Below are 15,571 nucleotides of genomic sequence, written 5' to 3'. Positions count from 1 at the left end.
GAAAAGTGGCTCGATAGATCATTTTACCCAAGGTAAAGCTTGAATTACTCTTACCATGTTTTGCCCGGTCAGATTTGACAGTTCCTCTATAGGTCAACAAGACAAAAATCATATCAGTCTGTCAATATGATCCACTCAGTTGAGAAATAATTGATGGGTATTGAATTTGAGAGAGCTTTATGGGTTTTGGGTGAGCAGTAGAGCGGCTGTACAAAGTCTCAGTGCAGCATGCTCAAACTTTCTGGATTTTAAAAATACTTACACCTCCTATATTTAATAGTTCAAATGCACTTTAAATTTACCCACAGGTCTGGCAAATCACAGGCCTATTATCTACAGTCGGGTAGCTTTTCCACACAATTCCCTTCCTGTTAATATACCACTTCAATATACCACTTGTACTGAAAGGTATAATGTTCGGCATGCAAATCTATAAAAGAAGAACAGGCTGGAATACTATAGATGCAGATAAGCAACTCGCTTCTCCACAATTGGCTAGGTCATAGTTTCACATGCTATTAATTAGCACATGGGTTCAGTATTGAACAGAAATGGACTCCAGGACTGCCATTCCTTCTGTATCAGCGCTCACAACCAAACTACCTTAGCGGATTGCAGATATCCTGGGAGAAGTGCTTATGCTACGAACACCTTTGATAGCGTTTTGGGGCCTTAAGTGTGCAGTAGCCCATCTGGGCAAATGTGGATCTGCTTTGCGATTTACCAACGTTATATAGTCACTGAATCTTCAAGTAACAACCAACCTTGTCCGTACCTGAGCTGCATGACACCACACAATCAACTGTAATATTAACCAAAACACCATTGTTCTTTTTTAACGTTTTAGCTTTTTTCAGCTTTAATAATAAAACGAAATTGGATTTAACAAACTGGCTACAGTGACACAGAACTTCAAACATCTGGTAATTATTTGGTTTTATGTTATGTGTTATTTTAGCAGTTTTTTTTGTTTTTTTTTAAATCGTTCAGATTACTCCATCTGGAGCGTCCCTGCGCTAGGATTGCTACTCTATAGGAACAGAAAAGGAACAACACAAGAAGCTAGCAGAGACCAATGCCAAACCACTGTAAAGACTATAGGGAATTAACTCTGTCTAAACAGCCAGGTTTTAAAATATTTGCCTGAAGGTTGCCTCAGCAAGTTTTTGTCTTAAGTAGGAAGAGAGAATGTTCCTTTCGATTCCGAGCATCCAAACTCTGGAAAAACCACCCATCCGGGCTTTCTTACCACAAGGAGTCACTGCAAGTGCAGTTCCGGAGGATCTGAGTCTGCATCCAGGTGAGTGTTGAGAATTTTTTTACCGCAGCCTAGAGCCTTAAAGAGGATACGTTTTTTCCAGCAGGAGCCAGTGTGGTTCAGCAAAGGCCGGGGACATATGCCCAGGCCTCGGGAGCTTCAAAATAAGTCCGGTAGCTGCATTTTGCACTCTTCAGCTTCCGGATCCTGCCCTGGGAGGCTCCGATGTAGAGCGGTTACAGTAATCTAGTATTGAGATCTCAAGGGCCTGCACTACAGATTTTCTAGCTGCCAAGAGAAGATCACCAAAGATCTTGGCTAACATTTCAAGAATGGCGAAACATCTTCCGGCCAGACAAGCTATTTGGCTGTTGAAAGAGGTTTGTGTTGAACCATACTCCTAAATTATAATTGTATTCTAAAATATATTTTTTTGTTGGAATTCTAGACATTTTGAGTGTAAAGTTACTTTCCAAACCTAGTTTAGTCTTTATGGTATTCCGAGGAATACTGTTAAGGGCACCCATATTTTGTTACTCTTTTTTGGGCAGCCCGAACAAAATTACCCTCTTTACCTGTGTGTACATGGACCTTTCCACTGCATATAAGTATTACTTAACAGATTCAGAAAGAATCAGGCAGAAAGAGGCTAAAGTTCAGTATTACACTCTCTCCCCCCCCCCCCCCCCCCAAGAGAATTTTGTATCATTGGTTCTAAGGAACTTATATCCACCAAGGAGCATGTTTCCAGATCATTTTTAAATCTGATTTATGCATTACACTCAAAGGAGGAAACAATTTTGACTAAGCTTTATCAATTTACTAGGCCAGTGCTAGCCATTTGATCAAGAAGAAAAACTTCAACCACCAGTTACAGCAATCAGTGACTATTCAGAGTAGAGGGTGTCGACAGTCTTTTCCAATAATGAAAACCACATGAAGGGTGCTCTGTTGTGACAGGCACCCCGCATTCCTTTGTAAAGCTTTCCTGCTATTGAATTTCTTTCCTTGACAGCCTGTACGTATTTGTGTCAATGAGCCCCATGAATGCCCATGGTGAGCACTCCCCTAATTGGGAGGGTGGTTCTGCATTCTCTCGGTTAGCGGAGCCTTAGTCCGAAAAAATATCTCACTGTAATAAATTCTCTAGGATTTAACAGTGCTAACAAAGTAACACAGACCATAACAAGTTATATACAGTACTGTAGCCAGTTAATAAGTACCCTACTGGATATCTGTGAAATTATTAAACATTAAAGGCACTTAACAGTATATCCTTCACCCTAGACACTTCCACATTTTAACTGAAGTTAAGCCATTTCGCGCAGTAGCCTGCAAGAAACAGATGGCTACTGTAGGACTGTGAAAATAAGCGAAATAGTTTAATTTAGATACTGACAGACATGGGGCTTTACGTCCAATTAACATGGATGTGGGAAAAAGGAATCCAAGTCACATATGGTGGTCATGCCCAATAATTGCAACCTACTGGAAGGAGATCATTGCAGTCTCTGAGCAGATATTAGGCCTTTCCAATAGCAGCTAGTCCTGAAACTGTGACAATAGGTCTCGGATGCTTTAGGGGGACGCTCAAAGGAAAGAATGAGGCTGTTATTAACTGATGGTAACAAGGATGACAAGTGTATGTTGTTAACAAAAAACTCTTCGACACCATAAATATGTTACCAGAATATATGGGCCACAGTGGTGGTGTAGACTAGCGACGCTCTGATTTAAGGAGACAGATTATTTATCTTGTGGCATGGCTCTGTGATGCGTTCTATGGTAAGTGACACTAGACAATAGGGGGCGTGGCTACGACACCGCCGAGCATGGACGCCTGAGCCCTGAGCTCCGGGTCGGTCTCGGTGTTTATCCTGTTTCGGAGACCCCCTGGCGGCGCCACCGCCTAGGATTGCTCCCTGATCGTTGAGGGACGCCCTAGCGCTGATCTTGAGTGCGCTGGGTCCCGTGGTTGCAGACGCCTAGGATCTTCGGCGGGCGCAGCGGAGGCGGCCGCCGGCCATTTTGATCGGGCCTGCGTCTCGCGGCTGATCCCCGGCCTCGACTGCGCCGCTGTGGGCGCCCAAGGACGGTGTTGGCGGGTTTCCTGACCCCGGATGCGGGAGATCGCCCGCTGGAAGCCCGACGGACAGGCAGCGACGAGCTGGGTGCCGGACCGCGGAGTGCTGGACCCCTGGTGTTGTGGAGCGGCTCGGAGGGGGCCTCGGGAGTGGAGGCGGCCATCAGTGGTGAGCGGCGCCGTGGGCCACCGGCGCTCGAGTCCTGCGGCGTCCCTGGAGAAGAACGCCAGCCTGGTGCCGGGGGGTGCCGATTCGCTTGAGGAACTGCCGGGCAGTGGCAGCGAATCGGACGGCCTGGTGACCGCGGTGATTGTGAGGGCCCGAGACTGTCTGGGGGGACCCCTTCTGGCCCGCAGCGGACCTTACCAGCAGTGATCTTGGCACCGCCCCGCAGATTGCGGGCCGCGGGGTGCCGGGGGTGCTGCAGACTCCTCGGGGCGGCTGTCTGGCCCTGAGTGGGGACCTGGGCCCACTTTGCTGATATCCTGGATTTTCGCCTTGGGCCCTGCCGGCACATGAGAGGCCCGGAGCGGCGTAAGGTTGCTGGTGGCTTGGGCTGGCGGCTGCTGGGCCGCGGGACTGAGGGAGTCTTGTTGAGGTGCCGGGGGCCAGAGTCCGGCGGAGCCTGCTGGCTGCCCACCCCCCCTTCTCTTCCCTTCCTTGTGTGCGGCCCCGCCATCTCGCCAGGCTTGCCGGCGGGATAACGACTTTGGCCTTCTTTGCGGGACACGTTGGGCCGGCCCTATTGAGTTTGGCGTCGACGCAGTTGCCAGCTAGTCTCCATGGGGAAGCCGCGGAAGGGGGCGGGCGCGGCGCCACCGGACCAAGTTGTGGATTCTCTTGACGCTCATGATCTGCAGCAGACGGGCGACCGGGCGGCTGGGCTGCAACAACAACAGATGGACCAAATACTTAAGGCCATAGGGGACACGAGAGAGGCGCTGCGCCAGGACATCGCCCAGGTCTCCACGGGCCTTGGCCTTTTGAAGGCGGACCATAACAAGCTTGCTGACCGCGTCAAGGCCGCAGAGCTGGTAATAGGGACATTGGAACCGGCCCAGAAGGCGTCGGATGCCACGTTGGAGGACTTAGCCCGCAGGGTGCAGCAGTTGGAAAGGAGAGCGGCTGACGCGGAAGGGCGCAACAGGCGCAACAATATCCGCGTGGTGTGCTTACCCGAAAATATTGAGGGAAACGACATGGTTGCGTACTTGGAGTCCTGGCTGCGAGATGTGGTGGTCCCTGAAGGTTTGACGCACTTCTACACTTTGGAAAGAGCTCATAGGGTCCCGGCTCGTCCTCTTGCCCCGGGACGACCTCCCCGGCCTGTGATAGCTCGGCTACTCCACTTTAGGGACCGGGACATTATACTGAAGCAGGCCATGATGGCTGGTCCTTAAAAGGTGGATAATGCTTCTGTGTCGATATTTCCTGACTACTCCCAGGAGGTCCAGCGCAGCCGTTTCTCCTTCATTGCTGTCAAGAGAGCTCTCCGGGATGACGGGGTGCAGTACTCTCTGCTGTTCCCAGCTTGCCTGAAGATACTGGTGGACGGAGTGGCGACGTTCTGTGACTCCCCGGACGATGCTTGGCAGTGGTTGGAGCGATACCGAGCGGGCAAGGATGGCACGGGCGCCTGGACGGGGAATGCTGAGGTCCGGCTGAAACCGCGCAGGAGCAGGCGCAATCGGAGGAGAGAACAGGGCAGGAGGTCTCCCTCGGCCTCACAGACGGACCAGGAGAGGAGGGCGGCCCTACAGGCGGTATTGGACATCTCCGGAGCAGTGCCTGAGACTCAGGTGGCGGACTCAGGCTCCAAGTTGGGTTCGGATGAGGCGGAACCGGGTGGTTTGGATGAGGGTTCGGACAAGGACACTGGGGATTTGCCTCCGATCACCCCGCAGACAGCTGATGGCCTACTGGATGAGTGACTACGGGCAGCTGAATAATGGACAGTAAGGGGGTGTGCTGGCACTGTGAGGTGGCACGTTGTGGGCGGACGGGGTCCTGCTTTACGAACGGATGGGCCTGCAGCTGAACTCCGATCAATGTGGGAGGTGCTGGGTTCCTGGCCTTATTAGTGGGGGGTGGCGCTGCTGGGAGGGGGATGGGGGAGATCTACTCTTAGTCGGGAACGACCTTTCCTGGTGTGACGGGTTTGGGCTATCCGACCGGCTGGTGGGGAGTCACCCCCTCGATCTCACATAACTTGTGAGTCTCTGGTATTTCCAGAGTTTCCCTCATACTCGGGGGTTGGGTTTGGATGGGTGACAACTGTTTGATGCCTGTTCTGGGGGTGGGTGGGGCGGGAGTTGGTTGGCGTTGTTTTGGGGTTGAGTTTCTGGGACTTGTCAGTGTGCCGGTGAGACTGTGGGAGATTGGCCTTTGCTATATGCTCGATGATGGCGGCTAGATTAGATTTGAAGTGCATTACCTGGAATGTGCGGGGGCTCAACTCCATGAGAAAGAGATACAAAGTGCATGCGTATTTAGTCCAGAGGGGGGTCCAGGTGGCCTTTTTGCAGGAGACGCATTTAACGCTGGCAGAAGGGCAGGCGCTGCAGCGACGTTGGAGAGGGCAACTCTTCTATACTACTTACTCTGCGCATGCTAGGGGGGGTGCTAATCTGGGTGCGGGCGGGTATCCCCTTCCAGTCATTGACCACTAGGGTGGATCCGGAGGGGAGGTTTGTGGCAGTGTTGGGGAGGCTGGATGGCCGGGATGTTGCGTTTTGCTCTGTTTACGCCCCTAACTTTGATCAGGCTGCGTTCTTCTCCGTGTTGTCCAATCGGTTGCCGGATGTGCTCGTGGGCACGGTGTACATGGGAGGGGACTTTAATTCTGTGGCGGATGTTGAGATGGACCGTTCCCATCCACCGCTTGCTCTGTCGGTGGTGCGCAGAGTGGCCAAGGCTCGGAGGGACTGGCAGGACCGGTGGGGTCTCCAGGACGCGTGGCGGACGTGTCACCCCATAGATAGGGACTACTCGTTTTATTCGGCACCGCATGATTTGCATGTGCGTCTCGACACTTTCCTCTGCTCGGGTGGGGCTCAGGAGCTTACGAGCGATTGCGAGTACCTGGCGCGGACCATATCGGACCATAACCCTTGCCTGCTTATGGTCCTCTGGACCAGACGGCGACAGCCGGTTCCCACATGGCGGTTGAACCCGCTGGCGCTGGAGGACCCGGTCTTCCACACTGAAGTGCGGGACTGCATTGAACGTTATTTCCTTGAGAACTCGGGTACCGCGACCACTCGGGCAATTGAGTGGGACGCATTCAAGGTGGTGGTGCGCGGCGCGTGCCTCTCGTCCTCGTCGGGGGTTCGCCGGACGCTGCTGGCTGATGTTACGCGGGAGGAGACCGCTCTGCGGCAGGCGGAGAAGCGCAGCCACGGGGCAGGCGGTAATAGGGAGGACGTACTGGTGGCTCGAGAGCGGGTGGCTGTCCAGGTGGAGAGGCTCCGCTGCCATGACTACCGGGAATATATGGTCCGAGCGCATGCGGAACGGGATCGGACCGGCTCGCTACTGGCATGGTTGGCCACTCCTGATACCAGGGGTACGCCGATTTTGTCGCTGGCTACTTCGACTGGGGGCCTGGTCCACTCGCAGCAGGAGATAAACGCTCAGTTCCGGGATTACTACGCGGAACTTTATCGGAGCAGAATGGCAACTTGCCCGGCGATGCTGGATGCCTTTCTTGAAGAGGCTCAGTTGCACCGGCTGGATCCGGAGCAGGGTGCCGCGTTGGGAGCGGCTATTACGCTGGGGGAGATCAGAGCGGCTATTAAGCATATGGCCAGGAAGAAAACGCCAGGGGGAGGGGGGGACGGCCTCCCAGTGGAGTTTTACGCTGCCTATGTGGATCTCCTGGCCCCTCGATTACACCAGGTCTATGGAGAGGCTTGGGAGCAGGGTAGGTTGCCGGCATCGGCGCGAGAAGCGATCGTAGTCCCGCTGTTGAAAAAGGGTGGCCTCCCCACGGCTCGGACAGCATATCGCCCGCTATCAATGCTCACGGTGGACTACAAGGTGCTGAGCAGGATCTTGGCGACACGGCTGACCGCCCATATGTGCTCCCTGGTGCACCCGGACCAGTCGGGTTTTATCCCCACTAGGAACACCTCGACATGCATACGGCGCCTGATAAGGGTCATGGATGTCGAAGGGGAGGGCCCCGTGGGGGCGGCCGTGCTGTCGGTGGACATCGAGAAGGCATTCGATAGTGTGGAATGGCCTTATTTGTTCTGCGTGCTGCTTCGGTTCGGGCTGGGGGATGGCTTCGTCCGTTGGACGAGGCTGCTCTATGAGTCGGCCACTGCTAGGGTCCGGACGGGCCGCTCCATATCCGCGGCGTGCTCGGTAGGGCGGGGCACTAGACAGGGTTGCTCATTGTCCCCGCTCCTGTTCGCCTTGGCGATTGAACCACTGGCAGCGCGGGCCCGACAGGGACGGTACTTTGAGGGGGTATCGTCGCGCGGCGACCTGCATTATATCTCCTTGTATGCTGACGACCTCTTGTTATTCCTGGCCGATGTAGATGCATCGGTGACGGGAGCACGGGCTTTGCTCCAGGAATTCGGGAACCTGTCGGGCCTCCGGGTTAATTGGTCTAAGACCTGCCTTTTCCCCTTGACTTCCTGTTGCGCCCAGCCTGCGGTGCTGGACGGCCTGCGTTGGGAACCGGATTGCCTACAGTACCTTGGAGTGCATATATATCACACCCATTCACTCCTTTATGAGGGGAATGTGGGTAGGGCCGTGAGGGGCATTAGAGGTAGCATGAGGTTTTGGCGCGCCCTTCCGTTGTCGGTGGCGGGGCGCATTGCGTTGTTGAAAATGGTGGTCCTGCCGCGCCTACTATATTTTTTCCGCACGCTCCCGGTATGGATACCGCCCTCCTTTTTCCGCACTTTGAGGTCCGAGGTGATAAGTTTTATCGGGGGCACTGGCAGGCGGCGCATAGCCCTGAACACTTTGCTTAGATCCCGGGAGGAGGGTGGCCTGGCAGTGCCGGACTTCGAATGGTATTATTTGGCCGCTCAGCTTCAGTGGCTCACGCAGGTGGTGGCGCGGGAGTTTAGAGGACCGGACGGACCGCAGGGTCGGATTGTGCAGCGCCATGTCCTGTCTTTTATTGTGCTCCAACAGGAGCTTCGGTTGGAGCGGCTGACTCTTGAGGAGCGTACCCTTCGCCGGTGCTGGCTACGGGGCCACAGGCGGGTGGGGTGTCGTGCCCCGTATGCGCCGGAGATTCCTTTGGGCATGTGTACTGCCCTCCCGCATGGTGGGGATTGGTCGGCGCTTGCCTGTTGGGAGGACCTCGGTGTTCACATGCTAGGGGATCTATATCGGGACGGCGCCTTGATGCCGTTCGGCGCTCTGCAGGAGGCCTTCGATCTGCCGCGGGGTGACTTCTTGTTACATGCAGCTTTGGTTACTGGGATCCAGAGGCGCTGGAGAATGGGGCTGGTGGAACCCCCCACATCGCTGGGCTGCCAGAATGTCGTGATGGCGGCTGGCACTTATAAGGCCATCACATGTCTGTACCGAAGGCTGGCGCTGGCTGATCCTCCCCCCTTGGACGGGCTGCGGGAGCGCTGGGAGGCTGACCTCGGTCGGCAGATACCGGAGACGACCTGGCCTCAGCTTGTACGCAGGGCCTGGAAGGGCACCCGTAATGTTCGGTTTCAGCGGGTTCAATATTACACGCTCCATAGGGCGTACTGGACACCTGCCAAACTTCAGCGGATCTTTGGCGGTGCGCAATCGTTATGTCCACGCTGTGCCGCGGAGGGCGCTGACTTTGCGCATATGTTCTGGACGTGCACAGGGCTTGGCACCTACTGGATTGATGTTTTCGCTTGCCTGAATGCGGTTACGGGACGTCAGGTGGATGCAGACGCGGGCGCATGCCTGCTGCTTTGGTTTCCCCATACCCCTGCCACTAAAGTCACTAGCAAGGTTTATGATTTGGGGTTCATTATGGCCAAGAGGGAACTTATTCTTCATTGGAAAGCTAGAGGGGGCCCTAACTTCCAGAGATGGCGGAGGTGCTTCGCGCAATGGGCTGCGTGCGAAGGCTCTCTCAGACTGCAACTAGCTAGGCGTGCGGCCAACGATAAGGCGCTAGATACTGCCAGGGCGTGGAGCGCGCTAGTGACGGATTTGCAATCACTCTTGGAGGCCGAAGATGGGGGTGAGACTGGGGAGTCGGCGAACCCGGAGGGGGACACAGAGCGGGGGGAGGTGGAGGTTGCTGTGGCAGAGGAGGGGAGTTAGATAGGGAGCCCGGATGCGAGGAGGGGCGGACTACATAGGTCACTGGAGCCCTGGACCGGAGCGTAGATCTTGAGCTGCAATGGACAGTTCCTGGACTTCCATGTGGGCCTGGACAGGAGGGGAGTATCACCTGCTGTCTATAGGATGGAACTGACAAGTTGTCTAAAGGGCATGGAGGCACACTGACAAAGGGGGGGTGGGGGTAGAGAGGGAGGCGGGATGTCTTGGATAGGGACGGTTGTGGGGGATTGCTGGAAGTGACATAGCTGTATGTGTTAACGAGCAGAACTATGACTCAAGATTGTATGCTGTGTGCACAAATTTAATAAAACAGTTTAAAAAAAAAAAAAAAGTGACACTAGACAATACTTGCCATCCTAGATAAACACCCTGCATCTATTGGAACAAATGATTACCTAGCAGATACATAACAGGGAAGGCCGTAAGATGAAGTACGCAAATCTTAAAATATGATACCAAGATGTGGATTATTACTTTGTGCTCCGATGCAAAGTGGGCCTCGTGTGATATCTGATGATGTAAAGTAGGGCAATAAAACTTTTCAACAAATAATCACTTTTGCCTTTTCCACAATGAGGTAACTAATGAGTACATATCCTTTCTGGAATGTCTTTCATGTATACGTGTTTTTCATACTGCCCAGGAGAGTCGCAGAGCAACCACCGGTGGGGACAGCAAGTTGAATACCTAAACAATGATTAACAAGCCAACATGACAAGGAGGGAGGAAAATGGTACCCCGCAGTCAAACCCGATATTTGTACAAGAGGTGCCAAGGGCATATTTCTATATAATTTATGTATTGAGGGTCGGTCTGGGAATTTTGTGAGTCTCAAAACACTGTGGCCATTACAATAGTAAGCAATGATCTATAGACTCAAATATCACTAAAAGGTCTCCCAGCATTACTACCAGAGCTAATTAGTTTGCAATTATTATTCTATGCATAGTGTCAGTGTCTGTTTCAGACAAGGGAAAGACCATTACAATGGCCCTGTGCACCGCCAAACAGGTGTTGCTCGCGCGCTGGGGCACAGATTCCATTCCCACACATACAGACAGGGTACATAAGCTATGGGACTTGCTAGCAATGGAGAAATTGACAGCGGTAATGGACCACACATTGCCTAAATTTGAGAAAATGTGGAGATCCGGTTTGAAATTTGTCGGATACTTTTTAAGAAACTCACTTGCCCGATATATTTGCGGATACTGCAGATTACAGCTACCATAACACCTGACTCACTAGTGAAGGCTTAAAGGGAGGGGTACAGGATATATTGGAGATTTTAGCATTTCAAACCTGGAGAAATTACATTTAATGTGCAAGTTGTTGAAATAAAATTGTTCCCTTCCGAAGCCCTTCCCTAATTTTCCCACCACCTTCGTTCCCCCTGCCTGACCCCTCTTCCTTTCCAACCCTCTAATCATTTTTGATGCAATGTTCAATGTGCATGGGTCAATTGCAACCTCTGTACCTTGTTATTAATGGAAACAAAAACAGATACAACCCTAACAGTACCGTTTCATTAACAGTATGGTTATGATCTATAAATCCATGTACCTTATGTGTGTACACTATGCGAAGTGTGGGTTTATCGAAGAACAATTAATTGCTGACTGTTGTCACAGCGATATTCTCCCTCCAGAAATGCAAGAGGTGAATCCTTTTAGGTGAGGCAGTACTTCATTGCAGGAGGTCATACATTAATGCAAGATATGTCATCAGGAAAATGTGGTACTAGGCATGGTCACATAGAAAGGTCCAATGTGCCCCAAAAATAGCTAGAAACATCATAGGGTCACTAGCCTAAGGAGGTCTTATTTTAATGCAGCAAGGCAAAGGCTTGTTTAGAGAAAACACCAACTTCTTCTAGTGTAAAGGCTCAACAGAACCCAAACAGTCCGCATGTAGGCAATGCACACTAAAGTGCCCATCTGAGGACTTGTCAAATTCAAAATTACATCACTAATATCCGTTGTGGTGAGATGAGTCCTTTGATCTGGTTTTTTTCCTCAGAAGTTGGCTATCCTACTAGACTAACAACCAACAATAATGATTTGGTTCACGTATTGATACAAGTCAAAACAACAGCATACACAAGACAAATGCCTAAAACTACAATAGTCCAACAATGTCTACCTATTTCCACAAAGTATAATCCTGCCCCCATACCAAGCTGCGAACGGCCATTTGAGGTTGAATAAAAGCAGCTTGGCTGCACTATTGGCAGGCAAGGAAGAGACCTGGGGATGTTCTTAGTTGCCACAGCCTCTGCTTCCAGCTGTTTGGATCCCAAAAGAGGTGCGCTGACCTCTGTATGGTTGCGAGGGCTGCCTCTGGCGATAGGAGAGGAATCTTTCAATTTTTTTAAACTGTTGGTGAAATTGATGCGCTGGGGGAGAGCAAACTGAACAGTGGGCTGACGCCAGGTTGTCTGATCTGCTTTTTGAGCTAAGAGTCTGGAGCAAACAAATCACATCTAAGGGGTGCTTGCACATACGAAGTGTGAGTAAATGCTTCTTTTGACATGGTTAGCCCCCACTTTTTGCCTGGTATTGATGTGGTTTTGATTTAGTGCAGAGGATCCCTGCCAACCAAGTCCCATGTGCCAGTGCTTCTTCCCTTAAAACATATCCACAATTGGTACTACTGCCCCCCTGCAAGTCCCAAGTAAGTGGTACCCTGGGCCTGGAGGTTGAAGAGGGTCCCCTGGAACCCCATCACTAGGACCATGCTACTGTCCAGCAGCTTGCATGCACCTGTGAGGAAGACAAAAACAAAGCCGACATGGTACTCTGCCTGGGTGCCATGCTAGCCAGCACTGCCTGAAGGTATAGGTAAGTTACCCCTCTAGCAGGCCTTACAGCCTTAAGGCAGGGTGCACTATACCACAGATGAGGGCATAACTGCATTAGTAGATATGCCCCTACAATACTTAAGTCAATTCATAAATATTGTAAGTGCCAGGGAAGCCATAAGGAATACATATGCTGGAATGAATATGCTACTTACCAGTATGCATCTGTTCTTGGCATGTAGGGCTGCTAACATTCATATCTTAGCATTAGATCGCCGCCTAGTGTTGGGTCCGGATGATCGCACATTGTTGTCCTGGAAGAGTCTTCGAAGTATCCTGAGATAGGTGGCTCCTCCCCTGGACTACAGTGCGCATGGGCATCGGCTCCATCCCCAGATTGTTTTTCGCCATTGTGGCAGAAGATGGAGTGAAAAGTGTAAAGGATGTCCATGCTAATGATTGAATACAATAGTAGATCTGCAGCTGTGACAGGCACCGGGGAGGAGGGTGGGCGATATGAATGTTAGCAGCCCTACATGCCAAGAACAGATGCATACTGGTAAGTAGCATATTCAGTTCGAGGCATGTGGGCTGCTAAATTCATATCTTAGCATAGAATACATAGCAGTCCCTCCATTAGCGGCGGTTGCCCGTGCCAGCTGCAGAAACCTGAAAAAGTGTCTTGAGAACAGCCTGTCCCACAGCAGCTTGCTGCTTGGAATGCACATCAACACAGTAGTGTTTTGTAAAGGTATGTGGTGTAACCCACGTGGCTGCTCTGCAAATGTCCTCTAAAGGAATGTTCCCTAGGAAAGCCATGGATGCCCCCAATTTGCGTGTGGAGTGCGCCCTTGGGGGTATCGTTAACGTGCGCTTGGCCTTGTGATAACAGATTTGGATGCACTTAACAATCCACCTGGCTATTCCTGCTTTGGAAATAGGGTTGCCTTTGTGTTGTGGTGAGAAGGCAACAAAAAGTTGTTTTGTCTTCCTAAAGTGTTGTGTCCTGTCTATGTAGTACATTAACGCCCTCCGTACGTCTAACGTATGGAGCATTCTTTCCGCTACCGTTTGTGGGTTTTGGAAGAATGCCGGCAAGTCAATAGTTTGGTTGAGATGAAACTGTGACACCACCTTTGGAAGGAATTTGGGGTTAGTACGTAGCACTACCCTATTTGGATGAATCTGAATGAATGGCTCTTGGATTGTGAGCGCTTGTAGCTCACTAACACGCCTCAGTGACGTAATAGCAATTAGGAAAGCCACTTTCCACGTTAGGAACTGGAGTTCACACGAGTGTAGTGGCTCAAATGGTGGTCCCATCAGTCTGGTGAGGACCACATTGAGGTTCCACACCGGAGCTGGCGGTGTTCTTGGGGGAATGACTCGCTTCAGGCCTTCAAGGAAAGCTTTAATAGCAGGCACTTTGAAAACAGAGAGATGCTGCCTATTTTGAAGATAGGCTGCGATGGCGGACAGATGTATCCGAATAGAAGTGAACGCTAGATTGCACTTGTAGAGATGTAGCAGATAGCAAATGATGTTAGGGATAGATGCATCTAGCGGGTTGATGTCATTGGCTGTACAGTAAATGACAAAACGCTTCCATTTTGCGGCATAGCATGCTCTGGTAGTTGGCTTCCGTGCCTCCTTGATGATGTTCATGCATTCTGGAGGTAGGTTAAGGTATCCAAACTCTAGGACTTCAGGAGCCAGATCGCCAGGTTGAGCTGTTGCGGATCTGGATGCTGAATTTCTCCACGGTTCTGCGTCAAGAGTCTGGGCGTGAGGCGCAGTCTTTGATGCGGCACCACTGAGAGTTCGAGGAACGTGGTGTACCATGCTTGGCGCGCCCACGTTGGAGCAACCAGGATGAGAGTCATCGCGTGCTGCCTTAGCTTTCTTGCCACCAGCGGTATCAGAGGGGCTGGCGGAAAAGCGTACGCAAATTTGCCTGACCAGTTCATCCATATCGCATTCCCCTGCGACTGTGGGTGAGGGAACCTGGCGGCAAAGTGTTGGCATTTTGCGTTTTCTTTTGTTGCAAACAGGTCTATCTCCGGATGACCCCACCGCTGGAAGTACGGGAGGAGTACTGACAGATGTAACTCCCACTCGTGCATTTGATGGCTGTATCTGCTGAGCAGATCCGCCATCTGATTGTCCTTGCCCGGGAGGTGTTCTGCCCTGAGGAAGATGTTCCTCTGAATGGCCCACCGCCACATGCCCTGAGCCAGATGAGACAGCTGTGGCGAGTGGGTGCCCCCCTGTTTTTGAATGTAGTACATCGCGGTCATGTTGTCCGTCCGGACTAACACCACCTTGTTGCACAGATGTACAATGAAGGACTTGAGCGCCATGAAGATTGCCATCAGTTCCAGATAGTTGATGTGCATCTTCTGTTGCTGCGTCGTCCATAGTCCTTGCACGGTGTAAGTGAGCAGATGAGCTCCCCATCCCTGGAGAGATGCGTCAGTCGTCAGGATAATCTGTGGCACTGGCTCCTGGAACAGTCGGCCCTTGCAAAGGTTGTGTGGAGTCCACCAATGCAGAGAGTCGTATGCCCGACTGGTAACCAACACTAGGTCTGTTAATTGTCCTTGAGCCTGAGTCCACTGATTTGCTAAGCACTCCTGGAGCGGGCGCATATGTAACCGTGCGTGAGGGACTATGAAGATGCAGGAGGCCATCATGCCTATCAACTGCATGAACACTCTCGCTGGGAGTGAGTGTTGTGGTCTGAACTTTCGGATTAGAGACTGCATGCTGTCTATCCTGACCTGGTTTGGGTGAGCCATGGCCGTCAGGGTATTGATCGTCGCACCCAGAAACTGCCGGACATGTGCCGGCTGTAGATGCGACTTTGGGTAGTTCAACGAGAAGCCCAGATCGTGAAGGAGGTGAATGGTAGTCGACATGTCCGCGGCGCACTGTTGTTCCGACTTGGCTTGAACGAGCCAGTCGTCTAGGTAGGGGTAGACATGGATGTTCTGCCTCCTGAGGTGCGCCGCTACTGTCGCCAGACACTTGGTAAACACTCTTGGGGCTGTGGTCACTCCGAAGGGTAGGACCTTGAACTGATAATGTTTGCCTTGGATAGTGAATCTGAGGTATTTCCTG

The 15,571-nt window shown here is 51.9% G+C and overlaps 1 protein-coding gene across 14 annotated transcripts in view; it reads right to left on the bottom strand.

Moving 5' to 3' along the window:
- The window catches only part of NIPBL (NIPBL cohesin loading factor), a 1,942,504-nt gene that overhangs the window by 1,348,706 nt on the left and 578,227 nt on the right, over positions 1-15,571 (bottom strand). The window lies entirely within an intron of this gene.

The sequence above is a fragment of the Lissotriton helveticus genome, chromosome 2_1, assembly GCF_964261635.1.
Source record: "Lissotriton helveticus chromosome 2_1, aLisHel1.1, whole genome shotgun sequence".
Lineage (NCBI taxonomy): Eukaryota > Metazoa > Chordata > Amphibia > Caudata > Salamandridae > Lissotriton > Lissotriton helveticus.
This window is presented reverse-complemented; position numbering and strand designations above follow the sequence as displayed.